At 40.6% G+C, this 12,356-nt stretch overlaps 1 long non-coding RNA gene across 2 annotated transcripts; it reads right to left on the reverse strand.

Moving 5' to 3' along the window:
- Window positions 1-6,305: 6,305 nt before the first annotated feature.
- LOC134458730 (uncharacterized) lies at window positions 6,306-7,107 on the reverse strand. Of its 2 annotated transcripts, none has more exons than XR_010036609.1 (4): window positions 7,040-7,107; window positions 6,872-6,946; window positions 6,499-6,618; window positions 6,306-6,385 (listed from the first exon to the last, which is right to left on the reverse strand). It is a non-coding gene; the product is annotated as an uncharacterized LOC134458730 (long non-coding RNA). The 2 variants fall into 2 exon arrangements; XR_010036608.1 differs by having other exon boundaries at window positions 6,492-6,618.
- Window positions 7,108-12,356: the final 5,249 nt, after the last annotated feature.

Raw genomic sequence — 12,356 nt, forward strand, 5'->3', positions numbered from 1 at the left:
TGGATGAATATCATTATAATATAATGAATATGTCAGTCACTGAGAGCTACACATTAATGTTTTGCACGCACAAGCCGGTCATAATTTCCCAGAATTAAGGAATGCCAACTTGTCAGACCTTAATTAACATTGGGAATTGCTGTCTTAATGACACGGTACTGCAAGTTCACGTTTGCCAGCGGGGATCAATTGCAGTCTGTAAAACCACTCTTTAATTTGTTATGTAGACTCGTGCAGATAGGCCTTCCAATGGGCCTGTTAAATCATTGTTGAAATGACTAAACTACAGTATTTCATAGCACATTGCTATGGCATTATTGAGAGCATTAAGTAACATGTAGATTAGTATGAAGATTTGGTCATTACCATCTAAGTGACAGTAGGTTACAACATAGCCTCCAAACGCAAAGGGGTTAACATAGTGATTGTGTCATGTGCATTACTTTATACGCCTACTGTATTAACATTGGTGCATGGTTAAAGCAGCATCACAGATATGCTGTATACCTTGTGATGTGCCTACCGTCTTTCTCCTTTACGCGTGTACGAAGACTTCAGATGCAAAAGTGCCTTTTCAGAAAATAATCTTAATTCATTTTTATTTAATACAAAGCTATCAAAATTGCATATTTTTTTATTTTATTTATGTAATGTAACTATTTATATGTATTATCAAGTACATGAATGTAAACCAAACCAACAACGGGGTTCTCTAAAAATATAGAAGTGCAGGTCTTCAGAAATGGAGTTAGTGGTTTTTGCATTTGAACTCTTCAATATTATTTGTGTTCTGGGTATGTGGCTAATATAGACCTCTATTGTATGGCATGCCTTCATGCATTGCAGTAATGCACTAGAGAGCTTAACGTAGTGTCCTGAACAGCCTACTACACTGTGCTGTGTTGTAATATGGAAGCCGCATAATGGACATCTTGTTATATGCATTGTGCATGTGTAGGTATATTTCTGCTCTTGGTATATGGCTCAGACGGAACTGTATTGCATGCATTACAGTGATGCACTGGGTGGCATAATTCAGTTTCTTGGACAGGCTGTGACACTGTGCTGTGATGTGCTTCACTCTGCTAAGGGAACTGTTTTGCAAAGACTGGCTTTTACTCCGACTACACCCGCTGGCCACCTACAGAAAGCCGAACCCTGCAGTCCCGTGGGAGTATTTAAATGACCTGGCTCTCCCCCAGTTACAACCAGCCCTACCCCCTCCCCCCAACCCACCACCTCCTTTAGTACCCACTCCACTATCCCACAGAACCACCACTTCCCATGGGGGATTTCTAAGACACCACCTCATGCCCAAAGGGGGTATGGATGAGGATGGTGTGTTTGCGTGCGTGCGTGCGTGTGTGCGAGAGAGAGAGACAGGGGGGTGGGTATGGATGAGGATGGTTGGTGTGTGTGTTTGTGTGCATGCGTGTGTGTGTGTGTGCGTGCGTGTGCGAGAGAGAGAGATTGGGGGGGGTGGGGGGTGTGCATTGAATCAGTAAGTAACTATGAGAGAGGGGTTTTATGACGGTCATCAAAATGTCCTGATGCTTTACAGTGCTGCCAAGCCATGTGCTTAATCAACGCAGAAATGTAATTTGTTGCAGCTTTTACAATGTATTAACTTAAAGATACAGAAGGGCTGTATTAAAAAAAAACAAATGGAGGTGGACAGTGGCCAGGAACACTGGACTTTCACTTTCTCGGCTTTATGACGTTACCTAGGAAGTTAGAATCTGGAGAACAGACCAGTCGTGTCTCTCTGCATGTCCATGTTTTACATTTCATATGTGAAACGTGATCAGTGGTGATAGATAGATAGATAGATAGATAGATAGATAGATAGATAGATAGATAGATAGATAGATAGATAGATAGATAGATAGATAGATAGATAGATAGATAGATAGATAGATAGATAGATAGATAGATAGATAGATAGATAGATAGATACGGACAGATAGAAAGATAGATCTATATATTGATAGAGTACACACATATGCATGCATGCATACATACATTCTGCACACACTGCAGCCCAAATACATACACTGTACTTGTACACTATAGCATGACAGCTAACATGAGTACTTTTTTTTTTTTTTTACACCTTTTTAAGGTCATTATAACCTTCACATATGGCGTGTATTCAGATGACTCATACAGTAGCTACAATATGTCTTTGTAGTATACAGTAGCTACAATATGTCTTTGTAGTATACAGTAGCTACAATATGTCTTTGTAGTATACAGTAGCTACAATATGTCTTTGTTCTTTATACAGTAGCTACAATATGTCTTTGTAGTATACAGTAGCTACAATATGTCTTTGTAGTATACAGTAGCTACAATATGTCTTTGTAGTATACAGTAGCTACAATATGTCTTTGTAGTATACAGTAGCTACAATATGTCTTTGTAGTATACAGTAGCTACAATATGTCTTTGTTCTTTATACAGTAGCTACAATATGTCTTTGTAGTATACAGTAGCTACAATATGTCTTTGTAGTATACAGTAGCTACAATATGTCTTTGTTCTTTATACAGTAGCTACAATATGTCTTTGTTCTTTATACAGTAGTTACAATATGTCTTTGTAGTATACAGTAGTTACAATATGTCTTTGTAGTATACAGTATAATATGTCTTTGTAGTATACAGTATAATATGTCTTTGTAGTATACAGTAGTTACAATATGTCTTTGTAGTATACAGTAGTTACAATATGTCTTTGTAGTATACAGTAGCTACAATATGTCTTTGTAGTATACAGTAGCTACAATATGTCTTTAGTATACAGTAGCTACAATATGTCTTTGTAGTATACAGTAGCTACAATATGTCTTTGTTCTTTATACAGTAGCTACAATATGTCTTTGTTCTTTATACAGTAGTTACAATATGTCTTTGTAGTATACAGTAGTTACAATATGTCTTTGTAGTATACAGTAGTTACAATATGTCTTTGTAGTATACAGTAGTTACAATATGTCTTTGTTCTTTATACAGTAGCTACAATATGTCTTTGTTCTTTATACAGTAGCTACAATATGTCTTTGTAGTATACAGTAGCTACAATATGTCTTTGTAGTATACAGTAGCTACAATATGTCTTTGTAGTATACAGTAGCTACAATATGTCTTTGTTCTTTATACAGTAGTTACAATATGTCTTTGTAGTATACAGTAGCTACAATATGTCTTTGTTCTGTGTCCTGCAGTCCTTCATGCCGTCTGAATTCAGTGTAGCAGACTCCAGATGCTGTAAGCTGCAGGCAGCAGTACTCAAGTAGTAGTGTGTTAGTGTGTTTTTATTGAAGACTATCTTACATACCCACATACATGACACAACACTACAGCACATACAGGACACAACACTACAGCACATACATCTCACACACTTGCACACAGACCAGTAAATTATTTCTTCTCTCTCTGTCTCTCTCTCTGTCTCTCTCTCTCTCTCTCTCTCTCTCTCTCTCTCTCTCTCTATGTTTTTATGTTCTCATACTCTCTTTTGTTTTGTTTTTTTGTGCTTATTGTATGCGTCAACTGTCTAGTGTCGATTTAATGTACAAAAAAAAAAAAAGGATTTATAGAAGTACAGAAGTGTGCATGTGAAGGGAAATGGACCTCTGGGGATGGGTATTGTTTACTGGAAACTGAAATGATTATTGAACTGTATAGTACTTGATGTGTAATGTTAGTGAACTGCCGAACCATTGTCAACAAAGATGTTGTTGGTAAACTACATTGAGATATTGTACACTAAGCTACTTTCTATAAATAAAGTAAAAAAAAAAGTAGTAGTGTGTGATTCAAGCGCACACACGCACGCATGCACGCGCACACACACACACACACACACAGACACGCAGGCACACACACACACGCATGCACACACACACGCATGCACACACACACACACACACATGCACACACACACACACACACACACACACACACACACACACACACACACACACACACACACGCACACACACCACTCAGGGACATTTCTCTTCAGGGCATTTCTGCCTTTAGCACTTTCTGGAGCATACTAGTTACTCGCTCAGCGAATGAAGTCAATAGAATGTGAATGTGTTCCAGCGAGACTCGCAGGCGAGCACTGTACAAGCGATGCGATGTGGGCGGATTCCGAGTTGAAAATATTTTATCTTCGAGCGAGGCGAGTAAGCGAGTAACCAATTAGAATGCAGAGTTCGGTACTTCTCACCTGTTCATTGGCAGTTAAAGCCGCGGGAACTTACAGTGAACGTTCCATGAAAGAGAGGCGAGTAGGCGAGCAAGCAAAAAGCTAGCTTTGTGTGTGTACGCCGCTTTAGAGGATGTGTGTGTGTGTGTGTGTGTGTGTGTGTGTGTGTGCAGGCTAGAGTACGTGTGTGCGTGCGTGTGGGTGTGAGTGTGATGTGTCTTAGCCACATCAAAGGAAATGGTTCAGTTTTACCAATGCACCATTTGATTTCATTGACACTGTACAATTATAGAATTTCAAAAAATTAGTTTCACCTTACCTTTTGTATAGCACACTGTAAAACAGCACATTAAATGTTTAACCCCTTTGCGAAGAGCCCATGTGCTTTGCACAGAGAATATGTTGCTTTTTAGCTATGAGTAAACAGGCCCGCCAGCAGGTCCATCTGCACAAACAGGCTTCTCACCGTACTTTTGGTTAATTACAAAATTTACAGTGCATCCATAACTGCGCTAACAGAGTGGAGTGAACTTTTTGTCCCCAGGTTGAAATTTGTCTTGGGCTCTACAGTCACTACATTCCATACAGTACTTACATAACCAGCATATAACAGAACATACATAAAAAAAGAACATTGGAAAAACATAGAAAACATTAAAATAAAAAAAACATCAAAGTGTGCACTGCATGTCAATGGCATGTCCATCCGTCATTAACAGACAAGGTATTCCCTGATGGGAGGTTATCCGAATAATACATTTCAAACACAGCATGTATTCAGTCCAAAAGAACTGACAGGGATGTCGCAACATTTAGATTGACAGTTTGTACAGGACCTTGTCTCGTGATCTGGCTTGAATGACATCACTACCCTTTCAAGGACTTAAAGTAGCTGGCTTGTAGATACTCAAGGTTCACGTAGTACATGATCTCCCAAAAGCATGGTGAAGCTGCAGGTTGCATATCCCTCATGGCGGCTCTTGGCATCTCACCATAAGTCTTGAAAAAGCAAAACAAAAGAAAAGTGTTAATGATTAAGACATGGCTCTTCCATCTCAGTCATCATAAATATGGTACACGCTAGAGGCTAGTGAGAGTGAAACATGATGAAAACACATGGCATGGATGAATCATGACAAACATTTCAATTCATTTAGCCTACCTTTGATCTCACAAAGTTAAATAAAAGGCAATTCTATGTGGTGCTATGTTAACAGGCTACAACAGTTATCTGATTCTTAACTGTATTTAATTACCATCCCAACTGTGTGGCGCGCTGCTGTTAAGACTGCTTATAAGCTAAAGTAGCCTAGCTTTCAAATGCAATGGGCAGACAAGATACATTGCTACATTGCTATATTTGTTTGAAATGATTTGGGGGCAAAATATGAGCGAAACACATCGCAATATGACACAAACTACCGGACAAAATACCTTCTACGTTGGATTTGGACTTTAATTCAAAGACAATATGCACACAATGTCAAGTAAATCCGTTTGTTTTCCGTGTCTGTCTTCAGTCTGTTTCGTTTCTGTCCCACTGTTATTTACTCGCTAGCGGCAGCGCAAGACGCCGTATGTGTTGCCAGGTGTAGAACGACAAATAAGCAATTAGTGTTGCCAGGTGTAGAACGAAATAAGCTGTTTTGGGCTGTCTTGGAAAAAAGCCCAAAACAGCTGCTTATAATCATTTAACCCTTCTTCCTTGAAAAATCTATGGCACCCTGGTCAAGATTTTAGGTTATTTTATAAAATGCTGCATTTTCTCTAATTTGAGACTTTCTTGGATAGGGAAATATAAACTATAAATTATAGAAAATATTATTGAAATGAAAAAATGATAAAATATAAATGGAGATTAATTTACATTCATGATTTTATCTCATTTTAACATTTAATTTGAGATCTTTTCCTCAGAAAGATTAAGATTTGGGGGGAAATCGTCGCATATCAAAAAACCGTGCAGAAAACCGTGATATCAATTTTCATCAAGAAAACCGTGATGCAAATTTTTTCCAAAACCGCCCAGCCCTAGTGTGTACGCATGGGCTGTTATGCATGACATATAAAGATCTTACTTCCTACATCCTGATGTTTGAGGACTCCTCGGATAATTAGTGTCGCAGACCCAGCAGAGCAGAAGTACTCTTCTTTCATTTGTGTCCTACAGCAGAAAAAGAATGAATAACTATGAGTATTGTAATAGTAATTGGGATTTTACTGTGAAATATATAGTACAACTGGCACCCATGTTAATAACTGGATCATACACTCAACATTTCAGTGCTGGTTTCTTCCCTCGATGCAGACACAGCCTCATACACATTAAGCGGTTTTGGTGCCAGGTCATCACGTCCATCGAGGAACGACTCTGTGCCTACCGGAATGACTCTGTGCCTACCGGTGCCCAAAGAGGAAGACAAAAAGAAAGACAACAAGTTTGAGAGTTTGGCAGACAAATAGACAGAACATACAGTAAACCGTTACTTGTCTGAAGTGACACCAGACAGTACTGTAGGCATTCCATACACATTCACAGAATCAAAGAACAATATCAGGCCAGCTCTCATTGTGTGTGTCTGTGTGTGTGTGTGTGTGTGCGTGCACGCGCATTAACGCCTGCTGTTGTGCATTGATTTAAAAAACTTACTTCATACATGTGCTGATGATATCCAAGAGCTTCGCCAACCCAGCTGAGCAGCATTCTTCTCCTTTTACTTGTGTCCTACAGCCAAAAAATAAGCAGTTATTGTGATTTTATTGTTAAAGTAATAGGCCTACAATACAGTTGACATTTGTCCTGAACTCAGTCACTTACATCTCTCAGACAATCCAAATCGGTTTTCATTGGTTTACTTCTTCAGTGACTTAGTTCCAGCTTCCTACACATCCAGCTGTCTTGGTAACAGGTCAGAGGAAAGACGTCCATCTTATCCAGAGCATAAGAGATGAAAAAAAAAAAGACAAAACGTTACAGAGCTTTGCAGACACACCTTCAAAACATACAGGCAAACTAAATATAGTCTATGAAAGGCTTTTGTCTCACTACTGTAGTGCACACAACAACTTTACATATTTCATTTACATTAACAAAAATATAAACCAACCAGTCTTCGGAAATACTGAACATACTACAGAGTACAATATCACACAGTCACACTAGAACTAAACGGTCTCTGGGACAACTACACACGCACGATTTGCGGCTGATATCAGCTATCATGCATAGCTTGTTGAAGTAGCTGTTGCCTTATTGCCTATAGAGCTAGCCACAACTTTCTTTAAACCATGAAACTTCCCTGTAGCGTCAACAAAGCAACAAATCCCTGCTCGTGAAAGAGAGAAATTGGCTAACTATAACCCTCCGCATTAAAGCCTTATGATTTTGGAACACAACGACAGGTGAATGTAAACAGTTTTCCACGCAGCCAGCTTCATCCGCATACGGTAATCAAACAGTTATGTAGTAGGCTACACAAGCTACGACGCTAACCAAACAAGCAAAGCACATAGCACATACGAGCCGAGATAAGAAACGTCAGTTGACACAAACACACCATTGTCGCGACAACATTTTCTTGCGCAAGCAAGCTGACCAAGCACATGATGCGACTTACCACACCTGCCGGTAATATTATGCGCGAGCTCTCCCTCTGCCTTTATCAGAGTTCGGACTCGCAGTGAGCTCAGAATATCGCAGGCGAAGTCACACAAGCACTTGCACCCACAAAACTAGTTATAGGTGATACAAAAAAAGAAGAAAATTCATCGACTTCCCTGATGTAGAACTAACATGACACTTGTGGTAACCGAAGACAGTCTTCAGATGCCAGCCTGCCCCCCGAACGAAAATGCTGTCGTTATTGCATTCTCGGTTGGGTTGAGCAGGTGAAGTAGCGGCTAGATATCATTTGTCAGATTTGTGTCAGTTTAGCGTCCTGCATTAGGTATCGCCTGTGTAGTGGACACACTTAGCCAATCTACCTAAAAAAGTATCCGCCCAACCTGGCAGCCAACCATCCGTTATGAGCTATATTAAGCGAAATAGCAACCAAATGAATCCCAGAAGGGCTAACATTATGACTTACCGTAGCTAACTAACCACCGTTGACAGAACCTGGACGAAGGCTGGAGGAACATGTAACTTTCCAATGAAATGTAAGCTTAGCCTACATTTGTAAAATTCATTAAAGAAAGCATCTATATTCCCATATCCACCACAGGACAGCAAACCGCTGCAGTTATGACTAAGTGCTTATTCATTTGCTCCCCTTAAAAGACTAGTTAATACCGTTTCCTCCTATTACTCGAAATGTGTTAACTTTCTATGAAATGTGCCTTTGCTTTCCACAAACAGGAACTCACGGCTGACGCACATTTACACCGCGAAAAGCAATATATGGCAAGTTTATATACATAAAAGGCGCACACTTACCGAAACAATGCTTCCATAAGCCATCCGATGTCCTCTCTTCTGGACGTTGGTAGCCCGGTAGCCGTTTTGGCAATGGCGACCGGTAAAATTCAAAATTCAAATATCGTTGACAAGATAACTTAGATTACAGGGTTGAAATGACCCAGGGCCTGGGTGCTGATGTGGGTTTGGCCAATAACCCAGGTAATGGGTCAGAAAAATAACCCAATATGGGTTATATTTAACCCATTTTTTATAGAAAAGCAATTGACCCAGGGGTTTAGTCAAAGTAATAACCCAGCTCTTTTTAGAGTGTAGCAGTAGGATAGCAGTGCGCACACTGAGGAAGGCAGAGCGCCGAAACGCGTCTGTGTAATAAAGAAACCTATGCATGGTGCGACCTTTTTTCATTTTTCAGATTTACAATATTTTGGTCAGCATCCTTAAAAGGAAGAAAAAAACTGTTGGGTGACGCCTGCTCCAACCCTTATGTACTTGAAAAATCTGCCATCTGTACAGGTATCTACAAACTCCGGCCAAATGCTCAACATTCAAAATAGCATTCATCAATTTAAGATAAGTAACTTGTTAACATTTTAAATGTTATTTTTTATGTTTATACATACATGTTTACTGTAATATTAAGACTTGTAATTCATATTACTCATAAATCACATGGCAACATGACAAGTATCACACAGTGGAACAATTTACAACAATTTACATTGGGTTTTTTTTTATCAGTATGTAATGCACAGAACGGTGTTAAAGTCATTTTGTAATCAGGACATTCCTTTTCTCTCTCTTTCTCTCTCTCACACACACACGCACACGCACACACACACACACACACACACACACACACACACACACACACACACACACACACACACACATGACTTGCAGTCAGTGGGAGACTTGGGCCTGCCAGGACGAACACAGCCTCTATCCTTGCAGGGATGGATGACAGACAAACACGCAACTCTTGATCTAAAGCTCTGAGGCTCCCTGTGCTTGTTCTTAATGAACGTCAAGCTGGAAAAGCTCAATTCGCACAAATATGTACTGGAGAATGGCAACAGCATGTCAATAGCTGTGCTTGACAATGTCGGGTAATTCTGTTGCACGGAAATCCACAATGTATCAAGTGACGTGTCATGAAACTCCATCCGTAAAGTGCGATCCTCTCTCATCTCAGCCAGTTGCTCCTGCGCCTGCATTGGCAGGTCGGCTGCGCTCTCCACAGCGCACGCATTCCATGGGTCACGTACCCAGTCAAAGCCAGCGAAGGTCTCCGCTGGAAAATAGATGTTACATCTCTCCTCGAGGATTTGCAAAAAAAAAATTGGTGTTGGGATGTTGGTTGTACAGAGGGAACATCTCAACTTTCCCCTGCTTCATACGAGACCGCCAGAGTGTGAGTTTGGACTTGAAGCCGCACAGTTTGTCAGATGATGTCAGAAGATTTTCCGCTTTCCCTTGCATTTTAGTGTTAAGTTCGTTTAGGTGTTTGAAGATATCTGCAATCGCCATCGGTGCACACACTGATGCAGTTAGTCCAACATAGACCTCCTTGTTCAAGGTATTCGGTTGTCACCCGATAGATCTCCTCTCCCGTTGTTTTGTGAGGCAAACATTTGCAAAATAAAAAATTGTCCCGAATTTCTTCTCCATCGACAAACCTAACACATCCACTCACGTCTGTTGACTCATCCACTTGCAAAGCAAATTTCCCACATTGTCTGATTTTGTCAAACACCACCTCTTCTATGTCTGCTGACATGTCATTGATTCGCCTTGCAATTGTTGAGTTTGAAAGGGGAACTTTCGAAATCTCTTTGGCTGCTTGTGGGCCCAACATTTTCTTAACCATAGCTATCAGGCTTGTACGAAATTCCGAATGGAAAGAATTTCAATTCAAAGTAATGCCATAATACGAACACTAGGTGGTGGTGTTCTATGTACTTTCAATGGGTGGTGTAGATTAAATTAAAAGAAATTCAAGGTAATGGCACCACCTAGTGTTCATATTATGGCATTATTTTGAATTGAAATTCTTTCCATTCGGAATTTCGTACAAGCCTGATAGCTATGCATGATGGCATTATGGTTTTCTTGGCAATGGTATGGGGACATTTAGCTTTAGCTATTATTTCGGCTACCATATAGCTAGTCTCCTGAGCATTTTTTGAGACACTGGTACTTTTGAGCATCACCTGCTCCTGTCGGCTGTGCTGACTCTTCAAACGAAGAAAATATTTGATCGGTCTGTACTGGGTGATGGGTCTTCAGATGCCTTTTTAACTTGCTGGGTACCATGGCCTGGTTGGATAGTGTCATATTGCACAGCAGGCACAGCGGTTGAGGGCAGGATGGGTCGCCGGTGGAGATGAACCCGAACGTGAGGAAATTGTCGTCATACTGCCGTTTCTTTTTCTTGTTGGTCTCTACCTCCGTCCGTGAATTGCCACACGATGAAGATGAGGAAGTTACTGTTTCAGATTGAGACGAGTCCGATTCTGGGGCTTTTATTTTCAGAAATTTGTCCATTGTTACAGTCGTAACACACAACCAGTGAGTTACTCTCACTGTACAATGTACAGAACTGACGCAACGTGAGCTCAGAAAAGTAACACATTTTGCGGACGTCACACAACCTACATTCAAGTTGTGGTGGCATAAATGTACAGTGTTAATGTTAGGGTAGATGAAAAAATCCACTGACTAAGCATTCATTTATTAATTTAGACACCTGTTTATCATATTACACGCTTTGTATATTTATTGACGTCAATTTCACATAATGTCAGCCACGTTTCTGCGGCACCCCTGAGCACCTCGGTTGAGAAACACTGGGATATAGCATATTATCATACATAACTGTCATTCAGTGAGAAGAATTAGAGTGGAGACATGGGCTATTTAAATAAATGTTACTTCCTTCCACTTCTGAAATGTCCTCACCAATGGACTTGAAGGGTTGTGTGCATCAGAGTTTTCCACATCTTATGATAGATTAGAATGCCACCTGCTTTGGAGAAAAACAAATTATCAGAATGATACCTGATATTGAAGAGGCCTATTTCATCTACGGTACCTTGCCACCCTTCTCCCCCTCCGCTGTCCCCAGAGGGGCTCTTGGAAGAGAGGAAGTGCACTTCAGAATCTCCTCTGAGTGCCCTGTATTCCATCTGCCTCATCATTGAAGCAGGAACACTCATACAATTCCCCACCATGCACCACGAGACCTGTGTTGGGGTGCATTCCAATATGCGACCTCGCGTCCTCCACTTGTGCTTGTGGCCTCGCCCCGCCTCCTTACCCCTCCTTTGTGGAGAACAATTAAGTTTCCCCGCTGTCAGTCAGGCCACAACAAATTTTGGTGGACTATTCTTCATTCACCATCCAGTTTGAAAATGAGGAAATTACTTTACAATTGAGCATTTGCGAGATATTTAAATATAATACTGTTGTCAGTGATGTCATCATGACATATTACTTCCTGGTACGAGGTCACAAGCACAAGTGGAGGACGCAAAGTCGCATATTGGAACGTACCCTTCGCCTATGCAGATACAGTATAGCCTCTTACACACTCATGCATGCAGGAACACACATGAATGCATACACGCACACACACACACACACGCAAACACTCTCACACACACACACACATGTGCGCACAGTCACGCACTCACACACACACGGACATTGAAGCAGG

Source organism: Engraulis encrasicolus, chromosome 11 (assembly GCF_034702125.1).
Source record: "Engraulis encrasicolus isolate BLACKSEA-1 chromosome 11, IST_EnEncr_1.0, whole genome shotgun sequence".
Classification (NCBI taxonomy): domain Eukaryota; kingdom Metazoa; phylum Chordata; class Actinopteri; order Clupeiformes; family Engraulidae; genus Engraulis; species Engraulis encrasicolus.